Source organism: Artibeus jamaicensis, unplaced genomic scaffold (genome assembly GCF_021234435.1).
Source record: "Artibeus jamaicensis isolate MK-2021 breed Jamaican fruit bat unplaced genomic scaffold, CSHL_Jam_final contig_444, whole genome shotgun sequence".
Classification (NCBI taxonomy): domain Eukaryota; kingdom Metazoa; phylum Chordata; class Mammalia; order Chiroptera; family Phyllostomidae; genus Artibeus; species Artibeus jamaicensis.
In genome coordinates this window covers 6556900-6578660 of record NW_026521831.1, presented here as the reverse complement: position 1 = coordinate 6578660, position 21761 = coordinate 6556900, and positions in this window count along the sequence as shown.

The window sequence follows — 21761 nt, the reverse complement described above, 5'->3', positions numbered from 1 at the left end:
TCAGGGGACAGGCCACACTGGAGTCCTGGGCACGTGGAGGTCATTTAAAGCCTTGAGCTTGGAGAAATTTCCAAACAGCCGGTGTTGGCAAGAACAAGAACAGGTCACCGATGAGGGTGTTGGCACCGATGGAGGAGAACCAGGTGTCCCAAGACTCCCCTTTCTGAGAAAGGTCAGCACAGTGGAGAAAGCAGATGGGCCGAGACCTGAAAAATTGTTATCAATCTAGAAATGTAATGTACAGACAATCGAGTAAAACGAAAGTGCTGCTGGGGAGCTGCCCGCCCGGCCCTTCAGAAGTCCTCCCGAGTCGCCTCAGTTTGCAGCCCCTGCTGGCTTCTCAGGACGTGTCACTCTGCTGACTCGGGAGGGAGTGGGTTGGGGATGGATAAACACAGGTGGTACACCCACACAAGGAATACGATTCAGTGTAAAACGGGAGCAAAGCGCAGACGGATGCTGCCACGGGGACGAACCGCGCACACACACCAAGAGAACAAAGCCAGCCACAAAAGGCCATGTTCTGAGGGACTCCATTTACGTGAAATGCCCAGAGAGGCAAGCTGGCGGTGGCCGCAAGCTGGAGGAAGAGAGGAGTGGGGAGTAGCCACTAATGGGTGTGTGGGGGGGGTTCTTCCTGTGGAGCGGGGGGAATACGATGTTCTGGGATTAGCTAGTGGAGCTGAATGCACAGCCTGGTGAATGTATGTACTCAAAACCATGGAACCCCACACTTGAAAATGGTACATTCCATCATAACTTAAAAAAAGAAAGGTGGTAAGCTTGGCAAACACATGGTGGAGGGAATTTGGGGTGACTCTAGATACAGGACTGAGCTTGGAGGGCTGGTTAACATGGGCATCATCCTGGAAAGCCCCCATCATCGCTGTCCTGGGCCAGTTCAATAGCCTCCCGCCCCTGCTCTCATCCCTCCAGCACCTCCTCCGTGTGGCAGCCGAGGCAACATGCAGCAGCTGGGGCAACTGGCTAACAGTGCGGTCCGGTCCCTACACCCTTGGGGGCTTCGTTCACAGCTAAACACCATGTGTGTTAGAAAGCCCTGCCCAGCTGCCCGCCCAGGCTGCCTCCCTCCCCACTGACCACCACCTTCACAGCCCTCGAGCCTCATCGGCCCTGCCCCTCGCCCTTGAACTGGCCACACCTGTTCCTGCTTTGCAGTCACTGTTCCCTCTGCTGCAGATGCTCCTCCTTAAACCTGTACCAGACTTCAGCAGCCTCAGCTTACTCCTCCCCTCTTCAGAGAAGACCTTCCTTGCCCCCTCCCTGCCCCCCTCTATCTCATCATCCGAGGGTCTTCTTAGTGTCCACCAACATCCTGAACTCTGATTTACTAATTCATTGTCTAGGGCCCACTAGAATGACAGTGAACTCCACCAGAGCTAGGGCTGGTCTGTCTGCTCGCCCCTGTGCTTGCAGCCCTGCATGCATGCCCGAAACCCAGCAGACGGCAAAGTGTATGTATGAATGAATGCACGCATGCACGCATGCACAAGAAGTAGACGAGTCACAGGTGTGGGGCCAGGCAGCCAAAGCTGCTGGGCGCCGGCAGGATTGCTGGGACACTCACGAAGCTGTGGAGTGAGAGCTCAGATGAGGTTTAATGCATCTGCTCAGGGATGGGGGTTAATGGGTCGTAGTAATAACTCGTTTTCTCTATTGTAACGCTCATTTGCCCATGACTATCCATTGGAGCTTCTAATTAGCTCGGGAAAACCAACAGCCTCCTTCCTCATTTGGAAAGGAGTGGCCAGCCACACTCTGGCGTCTTTACTCGAGAGCAGCTGTCTGCCCATTTCCTGGTGGCTGTACTAATAGTAAGGCCGACGCCCTGGGCCGTGCATGTGCGGGGACTTACTGAATTCTCACATCAGCCCTGTCCAGGCGGCCGTGATGGCTGTTTTTCCAGGTGAAGGGCCACCTCAGAAGATTGAAGTCACACTTTCAAAGCCTTGCACCTTCCGTCAAACCCAAGGCTTTCTCCCCTGTAATGACTCGTCGCTTAGATCTTCAGACGTTGCCACCCTGCTTCCCTGATGTTCCATTCAGGGGTAGGACGTGGGCAGTGACAGCCCCCACCAGGGTCCTCTTGTTTCTGCCCCTGCTTCCAGGACTTAGCTTGGGGATTACCCACTCAGGATGCAGACCACTGTGGCTGCAACATCTCACCTGGCTCTCCCAGCTGTCAGCTGGACCCGCTGAGTTTGAGTGGGCGCAGGAACCCACGGGGGCAGAGAGCCGAGGGGCTGGAGAGGACATTCCCAATGTCCTCTAGAGGGAGTCCTCACGCAGGAGACAAATGACCTACTTTTCTGGCTGCGAAAGACAGACCTGATACTCGGAAAGGATGCGTAAGACATTGCCTGCCCTTTTCCCAGGTGATTCCTGGGTCATGCCGCAATGGCCGAGGTCATTCTTAACTCAGCCCCTTTGCCTTAAACTTCTCGGAGACACCCAGCTTTAGTTTGGGGGGTGGTATTTGGAGTTTCCAATGTTTGCATTTTAGGAGGAAGTTAGGTGAGACTCCATCGGGGCCATCAACCAATGCCATTTTAAATCATGACATTCTGGTTCTTTAAAAATAATTTAATTCTCTTATTTTCATACATAAAAAGGAAAAATGGGATAATAAATGTCATTAAATAAAATGGAAAACTATTAGAAATTCAAAAGCAGAAAAAGTTATACCCAATGAAAAATTGCTATTGACATTTTGCCATATTTCTTTCATAGTAGTTTTCCTATTTACATTTATACTTAGTTCGGATCATGTGGCTTTAAATCCTGCTCTTTAAAGCTTAATATATCCTGTGCCTCTTGCATATTGCTAATATATTTTGCAAGGGGAACGTAATATTTCAGTGAATGGCTTTACCATAATTTCCTTAAACACTCCATAATGTTCTTTTCTAAGGCTCTTTCTAATTTTTTCACCAGTATAAATAATGCTGTTAGAATGTCTTTTTGCACAAATCTTCGCACCGAGGTCATCTTCTCAGGATGGATTCCTGGAAGTGAAATTACAGGATTAAAAACTACACACATCTCAAGTCTCGTCAGTACAGTTCAAGTTCATTTCCAAGGGCTGTGTCCCTGCGTTCAGCTGCGTTTCACCAGCAGAGGCACAAACAGCCCGGGTTGAATTTTGATGTATGGGCAGGGCTTATGGACCTTCCGGTGGAGGAAGGGAGCAGAGGCTGGCACAGTTCAGGTGTGTGGACACCCCTCCTTCTATTTTCAGCTGGGAGCCCACCCCCTCCCTCCCCTACAGCTGGAGTCCTCAGGTGAGGGCAGGTGCGATTTTTCCACACCACCAGATCTCCCAAGAGATCTGGGAAGATGGGCGTGGTCATCTGGAGATGGTGGGGGAGGGGGCTTGGGGGGTTCTTTCTAGTAATTCTGTACCAACTTGCACCAGTGCCTGGCTTTCAGCACTGGCCTTCTTGGTCCTGACGCTCCCAAACCCCAAATCTCTCTGGGAGCCTCTGTTCTTAGTGGTCGCTCCCATTTCCTCCCACTGCCTCCCCTAAACTCCTCCCCCCATATCATACACCTCCCTCCACTCTGCTAAGGCTGCTCCCCTGTGTGCTGGATCCTGGTCTGTCCTTGCCTGAGCCCCTGATTTTTTGGTCCTTGTGGGTTCCCCCTTTCGCTGTCATTCCCATGGGGTCATGGTGGGCAGTCATCCTATCACATTTCTCAGAGTCTGCCCTGTTTGTGGGCCATGGGGTCGGGGCTCAGCTGAAAGAGCCTCTCACTACTCAGAGTGGGAGTGCCAGGTGAGTGTTGGGAGCAGGATGCTCAGGTGTGTGGCTCAAATGGACAACGAAAGGGTGGCAGGCAGTAGTGGGCTCTGTTCATGTTGATGGCGGGTTGGAGCAGGGAGATGAAAGGACTGGGCTCAGGCCTGGGCACGGAGCATCGAGGGTGAGCTCTGGCTTGTGCAGGGCTGAGCAGGGCAGGCAGGACGGCTGGTGCTGGGAGGAAGTCACGCTAGGCTGGGCTCCTAGGGTGTTCTGAGTCAATGTGCAGGGCCTGGGAGCGGTGCTGGGGCCGTGTACTGGGCCTGGGAGAAATTACTGCAGGCAATGCCTGTAATCCAGACACGCTGCAGGGGATGGAAATTGCTGTGGGGGCATTTTCTGGCTTCAATGAGCAGCTCCTGTGGGTACTCACATGCACGCAGTCACATGCACACACACCGATGCACACACACGCAATGCACACTCATGCATACACATGCATGCATGTACATGCATGCACATGCATGAACAGGCACACACACGTTTGCACAAACCCACATCTGCAGCGCAGACCCTTCCCTTCAGAGCTGCCTGGCCGAGGCGTCCCTGCCGTGTTAAAAAGAGCATCTCCTTTGGAGCAGTGCCACGGAACACGGCCTTCCCGATAAAAATAGAACGAGTCTGCACCTGCACCTGGTGGGCAGGCTCACCGCCTCCTTCTTTTCCACTTTCCACTTTATTAATTTTTAGTGCCAAAAGGCACTTCTGTGGCTCTGGGCCTCCCGCTTCAGCTCTGCTAGACTGGGAGGCCTTTCTCAGCTCAATTCCCATCGTCCCAGAGCCAGGAGAGGCCCGTCCTCGCGGCTCCTCAGTCTTCCCTCGCCTGCTGCCTCTGAGCAGCCATCTCTCCTTACCCTTCAGGGCAGACTGTGCCCCTGGCCCCGCCTTCCTGGTGCTGGAACCAGTCTCAGCCCGTCATCCGGGAGGTGGCACAGGGTGGCACACAGCAGCACCCAGTGTTTTCAGGCACTGCCCTCTCTTGCTTAGGTCCTGGGCCTCCTCCCACCTCAACCGCATGGAGAAGGAGCCTCTTTTTTGGAGAAAAGAGTCACTTTCCAGCCTGGAGCCCTGGCAGGGAGAATCCCAGCCAAGGTATGGAGCCAGGGGGAGGGCGGCCACGCCTCTGGGCCCAGCCAGGCGGCAGCCAGGCGGGCAGCGAAGTGTTAGAGAGAAGCGTGGGAACAGGAAATGGTCTTGCTAAAATGAGCCTGCTGCGAGACCAGGTCTCTGTCTGCAAATACTTCCCAGATGAGCAAGAATGGGAAGGGGGCCTCTGTCTCCTTCTCTTGGCAAGAGGAGGACTTCACAGTCGATGCAGGCAAATGAGACAGAGGCGACTGTCCGCACTCTGCCTCCATAGAGGTCCCCGTGCTCCCTATCCTCTGCCCTCTGTGCCTCCACCCAACCCGAAGGCCGCGGAGCAGCTGGCAGGCCTGGGTTGACTCAGGAGCTCCACAGCTGCTGGTATTTCAAAGCTGCCCTCCTACAGCTTGTTCGCTTGGGAGCCTCTGTCGCACAGCTCCGGACCCTGCCACGTCGGATGCTCCGGGGAGAAGTGTGAAGGAAGAAGCAATTGTAGGAGAACCTCCCCCAAAGACACCACCTTTGCACGCTGCAACTCGGCCCTGCTTCCTTGCAGCTGTCCATTCCCTGGGGTTTTTACATGCACTTGAACTCATACTACGTATATGTTTAAAATCCTTTGTTCTGTTTACTGGATGTCACATCCCAAGTGTTTCTCTGCATTACCACACTCGGTGCCACTTTTAACACAAGCACGAAACTCCAAGACCTGGGCATGTGCTGCCACTTAACTGCCCCACATTTAAAGGCCAAGCTTTTGCCAAACTCGGCCCTTGAATTTCCTGATGGCGGATGTGTCAGATGAAGGCAGCTTCTTGATTGGCTCTGAAAAAGAGATCTGGGAAAAAGCCAGAACCCTAACCAACCGTGTTAGTTTCCTATGGCCGCTGTGACAAATGACACAAACTGGTACCTTCGAATGACACGTGCGTATTTCCTCACGATTCTGAAGGTTGGAAGTATGAAAATGGCACACGAAGGTGGGGCCACGCCCGCTGGGTGGCTCTAGGGAAGAACCCGATTCCCGAGGGAAGAACCCGATTCCCGCCTTTCCGGCGCCCAGGGCTGTGTTCTCCGGCTCGCGGCCCCTCCCTCTGCCTTACGACCAGCAGCGCAGCACGGACGAGTCTGCCCCGATTCCCTCCTTCCATCGTCTTACCCCTTCCGTGGTCAGGTCTCGCTCTTATAAAGACGCCTGCAACTGCATTTAGGGCCCACCTGGGGAATCCAGGATTCCCTCTCCACCCCCTACGGAATCACATCTGCAAAGTCCATGCTGCCGCTCAGATAAGGTTCACAGGTCGCAGGGACTAGATTCCTGATGTCTCTGGGCCATCATCCAGCCACCCACACCAGCCCAGGGGACCAATGTGGTACCATGTGACTGGTGAGCGTGACCCCAGGTCTCAGTCCCTCCACCTGCAGATCCTAGAAGAGGGTTTGTGCTTTGTGAGTAGACAGCATGAAGTTTGTCAAATGAGCAAATGAATGTATGACCGATAAGAATGGCTGGTGCTGGGAATAAATAAGAGAGTGGCTCTGTCCCTGGAATTGGAAGTCTAACACCCAGCTGGACACTAGCTGGTGGCTGAGGGGCTGGTGCAGAAGACACTGTTATTTGTGAGGACAGATGGATCAGGTCAGGATGTCACGGGACAGGCTGCTCCACACCCACGTAGGGAGCCAGCAAGCAGCCACCACCTGTGAGGGCTGCCACAGCCCCTCCGGCCCCACACGGGCCCTCCGAGCGGGAGGAGAACACAGCTGCGGCTCAGGCCTTGGAGCCTCCTGCTCGGGTCTCTAACCTGGGGAGGAAATTCTGGAAAGTGTGTTTCCAGCTGGGCTGTGCTGGCCCTGCACCCACCCACATCAGAGTTATTATTGTCCCCGGTTGGGGGCTGGGGACAGTGGCAGCTGCCTGGCTCCAGTGTCCTTCCATGTCCTGTGACAGAAAGCCCCCCTGGTCGTCCATGCACGTTCCTTTACTTGACCCTTCCCCTTCTTTCCACCACTCTCCCCCTCCCCCTCTCCCTTCCCGCTGGTCACTGTCAGTCTGTTCCCTGCTTCCATGTCTGTGGTTCTATTTTGTTTGCTAGTTTGTTTTATCCATTGGATTCCTCTTACAGGTGAGATCATACCGTATTTATCTTTCACTGCCTGGCTTATGTCACTTAGCAAAGTATTTTCCAGTTCCATCCATGCTGTCCCCAAAAGGCAGGAGTCAACTGTAATAAAATAACAATAAAAAATAAAAAATCAATTAAACAATGCCATGGTTTTAAAAAGTAATGATAAAAATTTTGAAGAAGTCCCTGTGGCCACAGGAGCTGGACTTGAAATCTACCTGCGTGTCACTTCTCCTGGGCTTCCCTGTGGCTGAAACAAATAACGGTTCTCTACGCCTGCTCACAGCTGCTCCATTCTCCGTTTGCACAACACTCAGGTGCAGGAAATGTCTTTACGATGCTTCTGTGGGCCCCTCTTGTACAGGTGGAGCTGACCGAGCTGACCGAGCTGACCATGGGAGGTAAAGGCAAGTTCGTTATCACCAACTGTGTTGGGTGCAATCAACCACTTAGGACGAATACGCTTCCCACTTAAAGTGAGCAAACCTGTGTTCCTACCACAAACTCTCCACCCAACGGGGTTTCTGCAACGTAGATTCCAGTCTCAGGTTGTAAGTCAATAGTCCTTGGGGATGTTACAACAAACCCGTCAGTGTTCCTGGGAAGCTCTTTGTCCCTCTTCGCAAGCAGGCTGGGGAACTCACCTCTGTGAGGACAGGATGCAGACGACTGTCTGTGTACCTAAGCCCTAGGTGCACAGCCGGGCTGGCTTTCCTTTTCTAGCCAGCAAGACAGAAGGGCCATCGCAGGGGGTCAGCTTAGCCTTTTGTGCTGATCACTCCCACCCTTTCCAAGTTTCTTTATTTTATTTTATTTTTTAGATTTTATTTATTTTTAGAGAGAGGGGAAAGGAAGGAGAAAGAGAGGGATAGAAACATCAATGTGTGGTTGTCTCTCGCGCACCCCCTACTGGGGACCTGGCCTGCAATCCAGGCATGTGTCCTGACTGGGAATCGAACTGGCGACCCTTTGGTTTGCAGGCTGGCGCTCAATCCACCGAGTCACACCAGCCAGGGCTGTCCAAGTTTCTAACGACGCTTCCCACCAAGGTCTGCATCATTTCTAGCCATGAATGACTTGCAGCATATGGGCCATCTCATCTTGTTTCCATTCTAGTTACTGTATTCCCGTGAGCTTGTGAGCTCCACCTGCCCATCCTCTAGCATATGCCCATCTGACTCCCTTTAGAGCCATGTATCAAGAAAGACGACAAAAAGAACCACTAATGTAGGAGAATATTGACCATCATGGAGCATTTGCTGTATGCCCCTATCTCACACCAATTATCTCTAATTATTACAATAAAGGAGGGTCCAGATTCCCCTTCTATGAATGACAGGTTGAAGATCAGACTGGTGAAGGAGCAGTCCAACATGAACTTAGCCTTGAGGCATCAGAGCTGCCTGTTCCTGAGAACATCCCCAGCTGTATCATAGTCCTGACATGTTTTAGCTACACAGGAAGGCTGAACTTAAGAAAGACCCTCACTAGACTTAGAAGAGCAGAATACAGAGGAGAAAGCTGAGGCCCAGGGAGGGGACAGCCATGCCCCAGGTCACAGAGCTGGGTGACATCTGTGCAGCAGGTTCTTTCTGCGGCCCATTTTCACTCTTGATGTCCATTCGATTTTTGGCGACAGCTCTGAACTCAGACATGGGAAGTCCCGGGTGTGAGTGCGGCGGAGCTGGGGAGGGCCGTGGCAGCAGGTGGGTGCTTCATTTCCCTCCACATTCTTCATGGGCATCTTATGTGGACAGCATTTGACTTGGAGCCGTACCAGTCCCTTACTAGGTTGCACTATTCTGGGGAGGTGACACAGGGTATTTTAAGCAGGTCAAGAACTTTTCATTAAAAAGTCAGTGGAGAAAAAATGGAACCAGGACGTTTGTCCCACACTTGGGCTGTGCACCCAACAAGCTTTTTACCAAATTTGGAAGTGCTCCAACTAGGCAAAGACCTCCGTCATGGAGACTGGATGTGAGCCTGCACATGTCTGGCCCGGCCTTGCAGAAGTCGGGGAGCTGCAAGGCCCCACAGGCCACTGTGCATGAGGCAGCACCTTCGGCGGCAGGTAATAGAAAACCTGACCAGTGTGTCTGACATAGGACTGATTCTTACCACTGAATAGAAGCTTCTGGCATTGGTTCATCACATCAGGGCGCTGAGCTGATGTCTCTGTGACAGGTTTTTCCTTTCTTTTGTTTCTGTAAGGTGGCCGTCACAGCGCTGGGTGTCAAATATCTGTGCCGTGTGCCAGCACAAAAGAAAGGAGCAGGTGGGAAAAGAGGGCTCCGCCAATCCTTGCTTCTCCCTCCTCCCAGCCTCCTCTGCATCCTCAAGCTGGCTTCTCTCATGGTAGCCAAACAGCTCCCCCAGCACCAGGCCTCCCACCCACCCAGGCTGGATTAAAGCTCCTCCCAAGATGCACTGCTCTGTTTCCCAGAGGAGCCGCTCTGCTACGATAGTTGGATGGTTAGCTATTGCTGCATAATAAGCCACTGCAAAATGCAGTGGCTTAAAACAGCCACCACCGATCGTTGCTCACAAGTCTTCAGGACAGTCGTGTGGCTCTCCCATTCAGGGTCGGGCTTGGCTGACCTTGGCTGAGCTCACTCACATGTCTCAGGTCAGCTGGCAGGTTCACCAGGGGCTGGCTGGTCTAGAATAGTTTGACTGAAACGAATTAGTTCTTCTTCTGGATGCTTCTCACATCCCTCCAATGGATGAGCTGGAGCACGTTTCTGTGCTGATGGCAGGGGCTCCAGAGGGCGCAAGCCCAGTCATGGAAGAGGGAAAATGGGGCCGCCTATTTGCCTTCAAGCCTCTGCTTACATCACATCACATTGGCCAAAGCAGGTCACATGGCCAAAGCCCGGGGTGGGATGGGAAGGGGACTGCAGAATTACGGAAAGCGTGGATGCAGGAGGACATTAACTGAGGTCACTGATGCGGTCTACCATACTGGCCGGATGACTTTGGGAAGGCGAACTTGACCTCCCTGTGCTTCAGTTTCCTCATCTGTAAAGTGGGACCAATGATGCCTGATAGGACCAATGAGTCGTTACATACCAAGTGCCTCCCTTTCCTTCTCTCTCTCTAGGCTGGAACTGCTCGTCCGCCAGGTCTCAGGTGTGGGGCTGACTGATGGAGGCCAGGGTGTGATGGAGACGATCACTGAACCAGCAGCTCAGAATCCTGGTTCTAGGCGTACCTCTGTCAGGAACTATCTGCCCTACTCAGCACGGAGGCCTTCATTTCCTAATCTGTAAAATGGGGTCGCTGCTCTCTCCTTGCCTTATCTCTGACGGTCCCTGTTCAGTTGCTTCTGAGTCAGGGCTCCCCATTATCCACCCACCCCAACACAAGCCAGGAGCAGAGGAGCCTGGAGACTCATCAGACCTCTGTCCTTGGACTTCACGCAGCTTCCTTGGCCACATTCCAGCACACGGCTCCCATCTATGGATGGAAACTAACAGTATTAGCTTCCCGTTGCTGCTGTAACCAATCACCACAAACTTCATGGTTTAAAACAGCATGGGTTTATTCTCTTACAGTTCTGGGGGAGTGAGAAGTCTGAAATGAGTCTTACTGGCTAAAATCAAGGTGAGACTATATTCCTTTGGGATATTTCAGGGAAGAATCCTTTCCCTTGCCTCTTCAACTTCTGAGGTGCCACATTCCTTGGTCTGTAAGCCCCTTCCCTGTAACCCACTTGGATGAGTCAGGTTTTGGGGACAGACCCTGATCTGCTGAACACTGTGCCCATGGCTGACCCTTTACCACAGCCTTTGGCTGGCACTCTCCACGGCTGGGGGCTGCTCTTGCATCTTCGTGTGTGGCCATTTGATTCCCATGGAAGCCCATGGACCTCCCCATTCACACATAAGAGAGTGAGACCCAGGGAGTGAGGCCGCTCGCCCAAAGCCCACGCAGACCCCTGGCTTCAGAGGCAGACCCCCTCCTGCACGTAGGCTGGCTATAGGCTGCAGCCCATATATTCCACCCGCCAGTGTGTCCAGGGCCTGGCACTTTGCAGAGTTTGCTGAGGGAATAACAAATCACATTATCATGTACAGCCCACACATCACGTCACCTTTGCCCTGGGTTCTGTGGGTTAGAAGCAAGTCACAGGCCACACCCACCTGCAAGGTGAAAGCACGCGAACACAAGGGGCGCGGGTCCTGGAGCACCAATTTAGAACCTTTCTCCCACACTTCACAATCCCAATTTCAGCTACACCCCCGTCTGCCTTCGCACACGCTGTTCCTGGCCCAGAATTCCACCCCCTCTTTTCTTTGGCCAGCTGAGGTCTCTGCTTAGATGTTACTTGCTTCAGGCTCTTAGCAGCACCCCAATCCGCGCTGCTTTCTTCCATATGAATGCATCCCTCCTGCACTGGAATTTTTCTATTTACTTGTCCACCACGCCACACCCTGCCCCACCAGGGCCCAGTGTAGAACCTACACAGGACCTGGCACATTGTGGAGGCTGAATAAACACTAGCTGGGCAAGCAGAGCCCCAGCATGTAGCTTGGGACCCCAACCCCCAGTCCTGGTGTCTTTCCCCTGCCCAGGGCTGTCTGCTGGGTAGCCCCTCCCTGAACCCCGTGCCATCTCAGTAACGAGGCCAGTGCCATGTCTGACTTGCCCTGACTTTGAAATAACTTCCCCCTGCGGTTCCCAGGTGCACTTCCTGGAACCTCTCTCGCTGTTCTTCGCTGCCCTCCTCCCCTACCTTGTCACGCCGCGGCCCTGCCAAAAACCGGGAGCTCATTAGTAAACCAGGAGCTGCCTATCTGCTCCCAGAGACTCCAGATGGAAAATATTAGCTTCTATCTCAACTGAGGACTGACATAGGAAGGGCTCCTTGAGCTGGTAGCTGTCAAGGAGAGGAATAGAAGTTTTTCATCTGCATGAGTAATTGTTTCCCGTGTTACCAGAGAGACAACGGATTTACATTCCAGACACATTCACACCGGGCAGGGGCAGCTGCTGGTGCACAATCTAGTCACGCACCTTTCCCCACACCTCTCCTTCTCAGAGTCGGAGTCAGTTAAAGGAGAAGTTGCAGGGGGGAGAGGAAGGGGACTCTGGCAAGTCCAGGCTGAGAGGTACTGCAACCAGGAAGGTGCAGGGCAGAGATGGTGCCTGGGTCCAGGGGCTTGGGGATGGGGCCAGGGGGGCTGGCAGAGCGCGTGCTGGTCAGTGGCCCTTCCTCGCTCTCCCTCCCACTCATCCCACCTACCGGCTGGTCCCATCTGCTCAACCTCCAAATTATGTCCTTTCCAACCCTGCATCCCCATCACTCTAATCCAGACCCTGAATCTCTCACTGGTGCTTCTACCCCGGCCTCAAGTGGTCTCTGGCCACTGCTCTCAAATCCTACAGTGCATTCTCCACACCCAGCCAGACTGAGCTTCCTAGTCCACAACCAGCTCCTGCTTGTCCTCCGTTCCTCACAGCCCTTGGAAGGAAACCTGACCTACAGGGTTCTGTAGGCTGAAGCCCACCCTGCCTCCTCCTTTCCCCAGAGCCCACCCTCCTCTCGTTCCTGCTTTCCTCAGACGCCCCAGGCTGATCCTGCTCTTGGGATCTTCAGGCTGATGGGCTTCTGGGCTTCTGGGAACTCATTTTCCCAGTTATGCAACTGGCTCCTCAGTGCATGTGTCTGCTCAGTTGCATCTTTGCGGAGAGGTCTTCCTGGATCGTATGGTCTGATGTAGTGTCTCCCTCCACCGCTTTTCTAGTCCACTGCCGAGCTCAAAACCTTGATTGCCATCCAGAATTCCATCAGCTGTTATTTCGTCTATCATCTGCCATCCCCACTGCAATGGGACGTTGGTAAGAGGAGAGAGCAACCTGTTTTGCTTGTTGCAGGAGCCACAGCACCCAGGGCTGTGCCCAGCACAAAGCAGGGCCCAATGCATCTTTACTAAATGAGTTACTCAAAGCAGGTGAGAGAAGGCTGAAGGAGGGAGGTTGGCAAAGAGGTAAACTTGTCACCTAAGTGGGTAGAGGATGACCACTGTCAGAACAGCCAACATCTGGGGATCCAGTAACAATAATTACAGTAACAATTGGTACTACTGTGCTTTAGGTCCTGGAATTGATTGATTTATCCACAGAGGCTGGTTACAAAGTGCTGCAACGGGGGACCCAGCAGAGGACGCTGCTCCCGCAAACACCTGAAGGCCGAGGAGTTCCGCACTGTGCCTGAGGACATGGATGAAGAGGGAGAGGGGACAACCGGGAAGGAAGCTGAAAACAGCCCAACACAAAAACAAACCTGGAATGTTCACCTGGTAAATGATCTACCTGTTCAAACTCTCGGTAATCTACACTCGCCACATTTTACAGCTGTGTGCCACAAACATGGTCTAATACTTGGAGTCTACACAGATGGTAGGGTACTGATCTGTATTGTAAAGAGATGAAGACAGACGAACTACACAGCTGAGAAATCTTTTGCATTCTTGGACCGAGGGCCAGGAAGCTTAGGGGGAGTGAACACCCAGAAGAAAGATCTCAGTGCAGTGTAATGCGATCTGAAAGGCAACCTTGGACCTTTGTTGATTTGAGCCCCAATAGTCCAGCTGATAAGTTTTCTCGGCCAGCAGGTCCTGCAAATACTTCAGAGCAGAGACAACTTTTTTATACTGGATAAACAAAGGTTCAAGAGATAGCTTCCTAGTTTGTTTGGTTTTTTTACACTGCAGTTAATTTGTCTCCTAAAGAAACAATTTCTATTTCAGATTTATTTCCCTTCTCAAAGCAGTGTGGGTAAGGGAGGTTACAATTCTGTTTCTACACTACCATTCATGGAGAAGAGCCCCTTCGGGCATGAGTAGAGGAAATTGAGGCTCAAAGAAGCTGATTAGCATGGTCAGCATCCCAAAGCAGGTAAGTGTCAGAATGCAAATTTAAACTCAGGGGTCTTCTCCCTTTCATTTCCAGAATGCCTTCTAGACAAGTTGAAGCCATTGGGCCCCATTTTAAATAGGTGATGCCCTTTGTTATGATGGAGCAGCTTGGAGCCGGCCCAGGCCCTGCAGGGATACAGGAGTAATTAGGATTTGGGATGTAATTGACAGCTTTGCTCAGTTCCTGAGGCGTGTGTGCCAGGCTGGTGAGTATCAGCCCAGTTTCCATCATTTCAGGAACAGAGTTTGCAGAGAGGCCGCCGCGTCCTTGCAGTGCATCAGAAAAGGGTTTGGACTCTGGGATCAGACACACTGGGGTTCGGATTCCAGCTCCTCCGCTAACCAGCTCTGTGTTCTTGGCCAAGTGATGGTCGCTTTCTCAGCCTTGGCCCCTCTTCTCTGAAATGAGGGTGAGTACACACACATCTCAGTTCCCACCGGGACCTCAGAACGTTTTCACCTCGCTCTTTTCATCTCAGCCTTTGGTTCGATGCTTGCTCTTTACAAAGACCCAATTTTCATCCTAAGAAGGATACCCCCGGGCTTCAGGGGATGACCCACTTACAGCCAATTGCTTTCTTCTGGGTCATTCTGATGGATTCAATGAAGAACCATTTAAAACCGCAGCCCAAGGAGCTGGAGGCAGAGGCTGCAGGGGGATGATGCAGGTGGAGCCCCCTGCACACATGCGGGAGGAAGTTTAGTAATTTGGGACAGCCTCCCAGAGCACAAGGGCAGCGCCCGGGGCCAGATTGCTGACCCACCCTGGGCCATCGTGCCAACCTAACTGGGCCAGTCACAAAGCAGACCTGCAAATGAAACGTGGTAACTCTAGAGGCGGGGGCCACCTGGGCCCCATGCCTGGTCTTTCCTGACCCTCAGACCTCTCATCTCACCACAGACTCTCACTGCCCAGGGCCTCCACTCACGCTGTGAGCACATTCATTTCAAAGCCCATTTCCTGTGAGGCGTTGGCAGGAAGAGCGCCTACGATGCGTTTCGTCTCCAGCACACCTCTGGGTGCATGTTGGACTTGGCTGGAGCTGTTTTGAACCAGAAAACAATTTGACTAAAGCACTTTTCCGTCCAACGAGAATTTGCTGGGCCCGTCCTAACATTCCCCATACTGGGCTCGATACTGGAATGCAAAAATGAATAAGAAATGGTGTGTGTTCCCCCAGTGAATGATTAACTTATCATCGACTGAGGCCCTGCTAAGGACCAGGCATTTTACAAATGTTCTTATTATTCTTTACAACAACCTAATAAGGTGGATACCACTTCATGTTATGGGTAAGAGTAAGAAGCTCAAAGGTCAGGCTCAAGGTCAGGCAACTAGTAAGCGTTAGAACTAAGCTTTAGATTTAGGGATATTTCACAGCAAATCTCACATGTTTTAAGTATTCCAGGTTACCTGTTTGTCAAGGAGTCAGGGTCGAGTAGAGATGAATACATAAAGTCCCTTAAATACTGTCCAGGTGATATAAACCCACATGGTATAAGTCAAGGTCAAGTGAGACCAAAGCTACAGCAGAAGTCTAAACAAGACGTTGGGAGACCAGTGTCTCTGACGCAGGTTGGACGCTGTGTGCTCCTGGGTTCCTAACTCCTTTGCAAATGGCAAATATTATTGTGTCTGGAGGCATGGACACCCATGCCACCCTCTCTCTCTGTTTTTGTGTGTGTGGAGGGGGGCGGAATGGCTGGGCTAAATGAGCGTAGCCCTTGGTGCTCCTTCCACAAAGCTCTGCTGTGACAGGTGAGTGCAGTCGTCCCCTCGCCACACTCCTTTCTGCTGGAGAGGAAGGAAATCAATAACAGAGCCCAAAGGTTTCAACAGCAGACGGGCCCCAATGCTAATGGAAGTGTTGTTTCCTCCGTTTGCTTTAGGACTGTCCTGTCCTATGGGGAAAAATGTCTGTCCTTGGGAGAAATGCCAATTTTATAGATCTATTAATAAAAGAACTGGCAGCTCACAGTTCTTGCCAACGAGGAAACTCGAATTGGAGAGGCCAGATGCACTCTGGGCCAACAGACTGGAGCCCATTAGAGCAAGTGCACCCATTCCCTGTCCCTGTGCTTGTGCGGCTGAGCAGCACCCACCTGGCTGAAGCCTGCACCCTGTTCTAGGCCAAGAGCCAGACCAGACACACTCTGCAGAGGAAGTAAGAGAGCCACAGGAAGGGCTCACCTGTGGGCTGGAGTGGACTCTACCCAAATGGGAGACTTAAGAAATGGGTGCTTGGAATTCCAGCCAAGACAGAGGCATAGGTAGATATGTTTCACTTCCTCACAGAACCAAAAGAAGGATAACAACCAATTAAAAAAAAAAAGCCAGAACTGTCAGAAAATTGAACTGTATGGAAGACCAACAACCAAGGTGTTAAAGGAGAAACATTCATCCACACTGACAGGAGTGCCAGAGATGGGTAGCTGGGCAAAAAGGATGCATGACAAGGTAGTGGCCAGTGGACCAGGAGGTCCCACATTTGTGTGCAGATAAGCTGGGAGGAACAAGCGGAGAGCAAGACAGACTGCCCAACCCAGGGTTCCAGAGTGGGGAAATAAAGCCTCAAAACCTCTGGCTGTAAATATCTGTGGGGGTTGTAGCAATGGGAAAAACTGCCAGTCTCACAGGAGAGTCCATTGGAGGGGCCCATGGAGACCTAGAATGTACACAAGCCCACCCACTCAGGAATCAGCACCACGGCAGCACCTGAAAGGCTGCATGTGGGAAGCAGGGGAAGTGAATGCAAGTGGGGCAAGAGCCAATCAAGTGGCATTGCTCCCTCTCTTACCCCTCCCCCACATATAGCTCTACAACGCAGGGATGTGGGTTGCTGTGCCCTGACAAATACCTAAGGCTCTACCCCTTACAATGTAACAGGTGCACCAAGACAAAGAAATATGGCCCAAGTGAAAGAACAGATCAGAACTCCAGAAAAAGAACTAAGCAATGAGGAGATAGCCAACCTATCAAATGCACAGTTTAAAACACTGCCTCTCAGAATGTTATGTTTACAATTATGAAGGTCACAGAAATGATTGAGTATGGCTGCAAAATAAAGAAGTGAAGGCTATACAAAGTGAAATTAAGATGAATATACAGGGAACCGACAGTGAAGGGAAGGAAACTGGGACTCAAATCAATGATTTGGAACATAAGGAAGAAATAAACATTCAACTGGAACAGAATGAAGAAACAATAATTCAAAAAAATGAGAAGAGGCTTAGGAACCCCCGGGACAACTTTAAACATTCCAACATCTAAATCATCGAGATGCCAGAAGTCGAAATACTATTTAGAAACACAAGTAGAAATAGAAATACTATTTAGTGGTAAAAATTTGAAATATTGATATTGCAACACCAACTAAGCCTCCTGTTTTCCCCAAATGCATCTAGTATTTTAAAGAAGGCTATTTCACTTTGTAGTCTTTTCAGGGGGACCCATAAAATGCCAGCTCTTTGAATGGAAACAGATATGAGACTGGGGTTGGGGCTCCGGGGGTTGGGGTGTATGTAGAGAACACCCTCCCTGAGATGGTGCCAGTATGCACAGGGGCCAGTCACACAGATGAGAAAAAGGTGAGGAGGGTTTCAGATGACGTAAATGGCTTCACCTCAGTCTCATTTCCTTCCTCATGCTCTCTCTTTCTCCACACTCTCAGCCTCTCTCTTCCCTCGTCCTTCTTTCTTCTTGTCCCAGGAATCTTGGAGGGGCCATGTAGTTCCCCCTTTGAGTGAAGAGAAAGAGGGCAGAAGGAAAAGAAGAGCAAGAAATTGAAAACTTATTTGAAAAAAAATGAAGGAAAACTTCCCCAGTCTGGCTAAGGAAATAGATACACAGTCCAGGAAGCTCAGAGAGTCCCCAATAAGTTGAATCCAAAGAGGAACACACCAAGACACATCATAATGAAATTATCCAAGATTAAAGATGATGAGAGAATGTTAAAAGCAGGAAGGGAAAAAGGACAGAGTTACCTACAAAGAAGTTCCCATGAGACTATCCAGTGATTTCTCAAAAGAAACCTTGCAGGCTAGAAGGGGCTGGAAATAAGTATTCCAAGTCATGAAAGGCAAGGACTTACATTAAAGATTATTCTATCCAGCAAAGCTGTCATTTAGAATGGGAGGGCAGATAAAGTGCTTCCCAGATAAGGTCAGTTGAAGGAGTTCATCATCACCAAGGCCTTATATGAAATGTTAAAGGGACTTATCTACAAAAAAGAAGATTAAAACTGAACAGTAAAATGACAACAAACTCACAACAATCAACAACTGAAACTAAAAGTAAAAACAAAAACAAACCAAGCAGAAAACTGGAACAGGAACAAAATCACAGAAATGGAGATCACATGGAAGGTTTTCAGTGGGGACGGGGAGGAGGGAGAATGGGGAAAAGGTACAGCACAGGTGGCAAACACAAGGCCAAATCCGGCCCTGCACCTTGTGTCTACCGTGCCGAGCTCCTTCCCCCTAGTTAAGGAGCAGTTACATTTATACAGTCCTAACATTTGGTCCTTTGAAGGCAACCGCGAGGCTGATGTGGCCCACAGTGAAAATGAGTTTGACGCCCCTGTACGGGGAATATAAAACACAATTGGTAGGTACAAAATAGACAGGTGGGAAGAAGTCGAAGAACTTGTATATATGACCCATGGACATGAATGAAGGGTGGAGGGGCCTGCTGGAGGGGATGGGGGTACCAGGAAGAGGAGGATAAAGGGGAGAAGAAAATGGGGCAACTGTAATAACATCATCAATAAAATATACTTAAAAAAAAGCAATGGATGTCTGTGAGCTGAGGGGTTACGCTGCAGGGGGACAGGTGGGATGAAGGCCTGGAGGGGCAGTCCGCAGGGAATCTGTCCTGGTGATTTTCCTGGGAAATTCCTGGAAAGGAGTAAGTTCTTGGTCATTTGTCTTGCAGAACTCAGGGAAGTCAAAGCTCTCATAAACTCGAACATCCATCTCAGGCTGCGTCCAAACTGTCTTTCTGATCCTGACCCAGCCTTCAGATTCTTCCTGACCCAGGAAGCCGGCATTTGCCTGCCTGGCCTGCCGGGCTGGTTCGGTGGAAGCTGATGTGGGGTGACCTGGCTCTGTTTGGCCTTCTCCTGGTGGTCAAGGGGCCCAGCCAATCAGGCGAGTGGCACCACCTGTCAACGTCTGATATTGCCAAGGGTGCTTTTTTTTTTTTGGCTAATCTTATAGATTTAAAAAGTGCATCTCATTTTAAAAGTCTGGATTTTCTTGATCACGGGTGTGGCTGAGTGCTTTCTCGTATGGTAATTGGCCATTTGCATTCTCTTTTCTGTGGGTTTATTTAAGCCTTTCCCTCTGTTTTCAATGAGCTGTCCTTTATAACTTACTGATTTGCAAGAGTCCTTTGTATATTCCGGATATGCAGTCTTTGTTACATATCGTTAGTGTTTCTTCCCACTTTGGTCATTACTTTTTTACTTAATTACGGCCACCAGAAGCCACCCTTTGGGGCACCATGAGTCAGCCGGTCTTTTCCTTGGCGCATCATCTTCAAGTTCATCCCTACCCAAGACTGTAAACATGTCTTCCGTGATTATCTCAATAATTTCATTTGCTTCTTTTCCAAGATTAGGTCTCTATAAGCCATTTGTAATTTATCTTGTGGAGGATGGAGGAAGTGGATTTCCTCTGGCTCCCACTGACCTGAGACCCTGGTACCCATCTAACTCCCTTCCCCTTCCTCTCTCCGGTTACAAGGGAAACAGCCCCTCCCCCTCTGGGACAAGCTGGTCACCTGGCTCTCCCTTCCATGCCCTCCTTACTGGAGAACTCCCTTCCCCTCACCAACCCTTCTTTCTCCCCACCCTGGGTCATTTCCATCAGCACAAAGACATAGTTTAATTCCCTTCACCTTTAAAAAAAAACCCTCCCACCCTTGAGGGTAAGACAAGTCATAGTAAACCTTGGTAAAAATAACAATTGTATTCTCCAAAACGCCAGGGAGCCATGGAAGCAGTGAGGACCAGAGGAACTGAAGTCTTGGAGCCGGAGGCCTGCTCACAGGGCGCCTCTGCTTTCCCCTCAGGCCTGGATGACTCCGGGAATAGGCTAAACTAGAGGTACAGTGTGGGCTGCGGTCAGTCCCAGGGCTGCAGCGGAGTGACAGAATTAGAGGCTGGAGGGGCTGAATGTGCAGCCAGGTCCCACCCTGAGAAACGTTGAACTCTGAAGCTGTAGGACGTGAGAGGCTGGAGACCTCGGAAAAGCCACGTGAAGTTCTGAGGACAACCTGGCAGGAGCTGGGAGCATGGGGTGGGGGGTGGTGAACCGCCACCAGCCACTGCCACCTGCAGTGGCCTTCCCTGAGGACACCCGCTGGTTCTGATGCAGCTGGACACGTGTGGAGAATTGAGGCAGCTCACTCACAAGGCCAGCGCCCTGTCCCCAAGGGCTTTTTACAAGTGGCAGCAGTGCAGGGAAGGATGCTGGAGAGCAAAGCCAAGCCCCAGAGAGCAGATCAGAATCTCCTGCAGCCCAGACTCTGTGCTGAGACGAGGACCTGTCTGCCTCCTGAGTGAGAGCGGTGCCATAGCAACAAGGTAGACAGGAGGGATGCAGACCAATCCGCATCCGTACTGCCATCAAAACTTGCCTCGGTTAAGTTTTCCAATATTTCACTCTATCTGCCCAGCAGAAGAAAGGGTTAACGCCACCTGGCGTTAAAAAGAAAACATTGTCTAGAGCCTTTACTGAGCTTTCTACTGCACTATTTGGTGTCACTTTAAAAACTACTCCAAGAAGAACTATAGAACTGAAAACCGGAAGAAAAAGCAGACAAGAGAAGCGGATGCACCACCAACCCTGTGCTCAGCGTGGCCTGGTAACAGCTTGTCCAGGCATTGGAGATGCCATTCAGGCCATCGTCAGCAATTCCGACAACACAGCTCGTTTCCCAGCACTCTGCAAACAGGCTATGTGGAAAATTTGGGGTGGAGAACACCACATAAGGCATGTGAAAAATCCTGAACCAAACATTTAGTAAGTTTTTTCAAAGCATAAAGAAGTGTTTATCGGGAAAAGAATGGATTTTCCACATAACTTAGCTGTAGGTGGGGAGGGTAACCTGGAGAGTGAGTATCGTTTTTCTTATTAAAATTATTGCAGTAGCTCCCTTTATCCACGGGGGGGGGGTCTTGAACTATACCCCCCGTGGATTCCTGAAACTGTGTATAGTACTGAATCCTACGTACACTATGATATTCCTATACATACACACCTTTCCTCACTCCACTCTTGCTGGCCTGAGGTGGGGCTTGCTGACTGGCCCACCCATGTCTGTCTCTGCCTGGGTCCCTGATCGCTGCCCGCGGTGTGTCTCATCACATCTCGTCCCTCCCTGCTGGAACGTGTACCACGATGCTGCACCATTGCGGCTGCCCAACCGGCTCACAGCCAAAGCTGGAGCAGAGTGAACAAACACCGGAAGCCAGAAACAGGGCGGATCCTGGCAATATTTGGGCCACGCCTCTATTGACTTCCGGCAAGTACCCATGCCTCTGAGTCTTTCTTCACAAGAGTAGTTAACTTCTTTCGAGAGCTAAAAGGAGAGAGAATCTTCATTAACCACGTATCACACCAACTTGTGCGTCGTAGTCACTTTTTAGTCCAACCCCCTCCCTTGACTGAGGAGGTTACCAAAATACAGAAGGGGTTGGTGTGACTCCAAACAGGATCACACACCTTCAGACTCCCATAGCTCACCAGCGGCACATTACCTAGAACCGCTTGCTGGGAACCGAAACTTAGGTTGTGGTATTTACTAA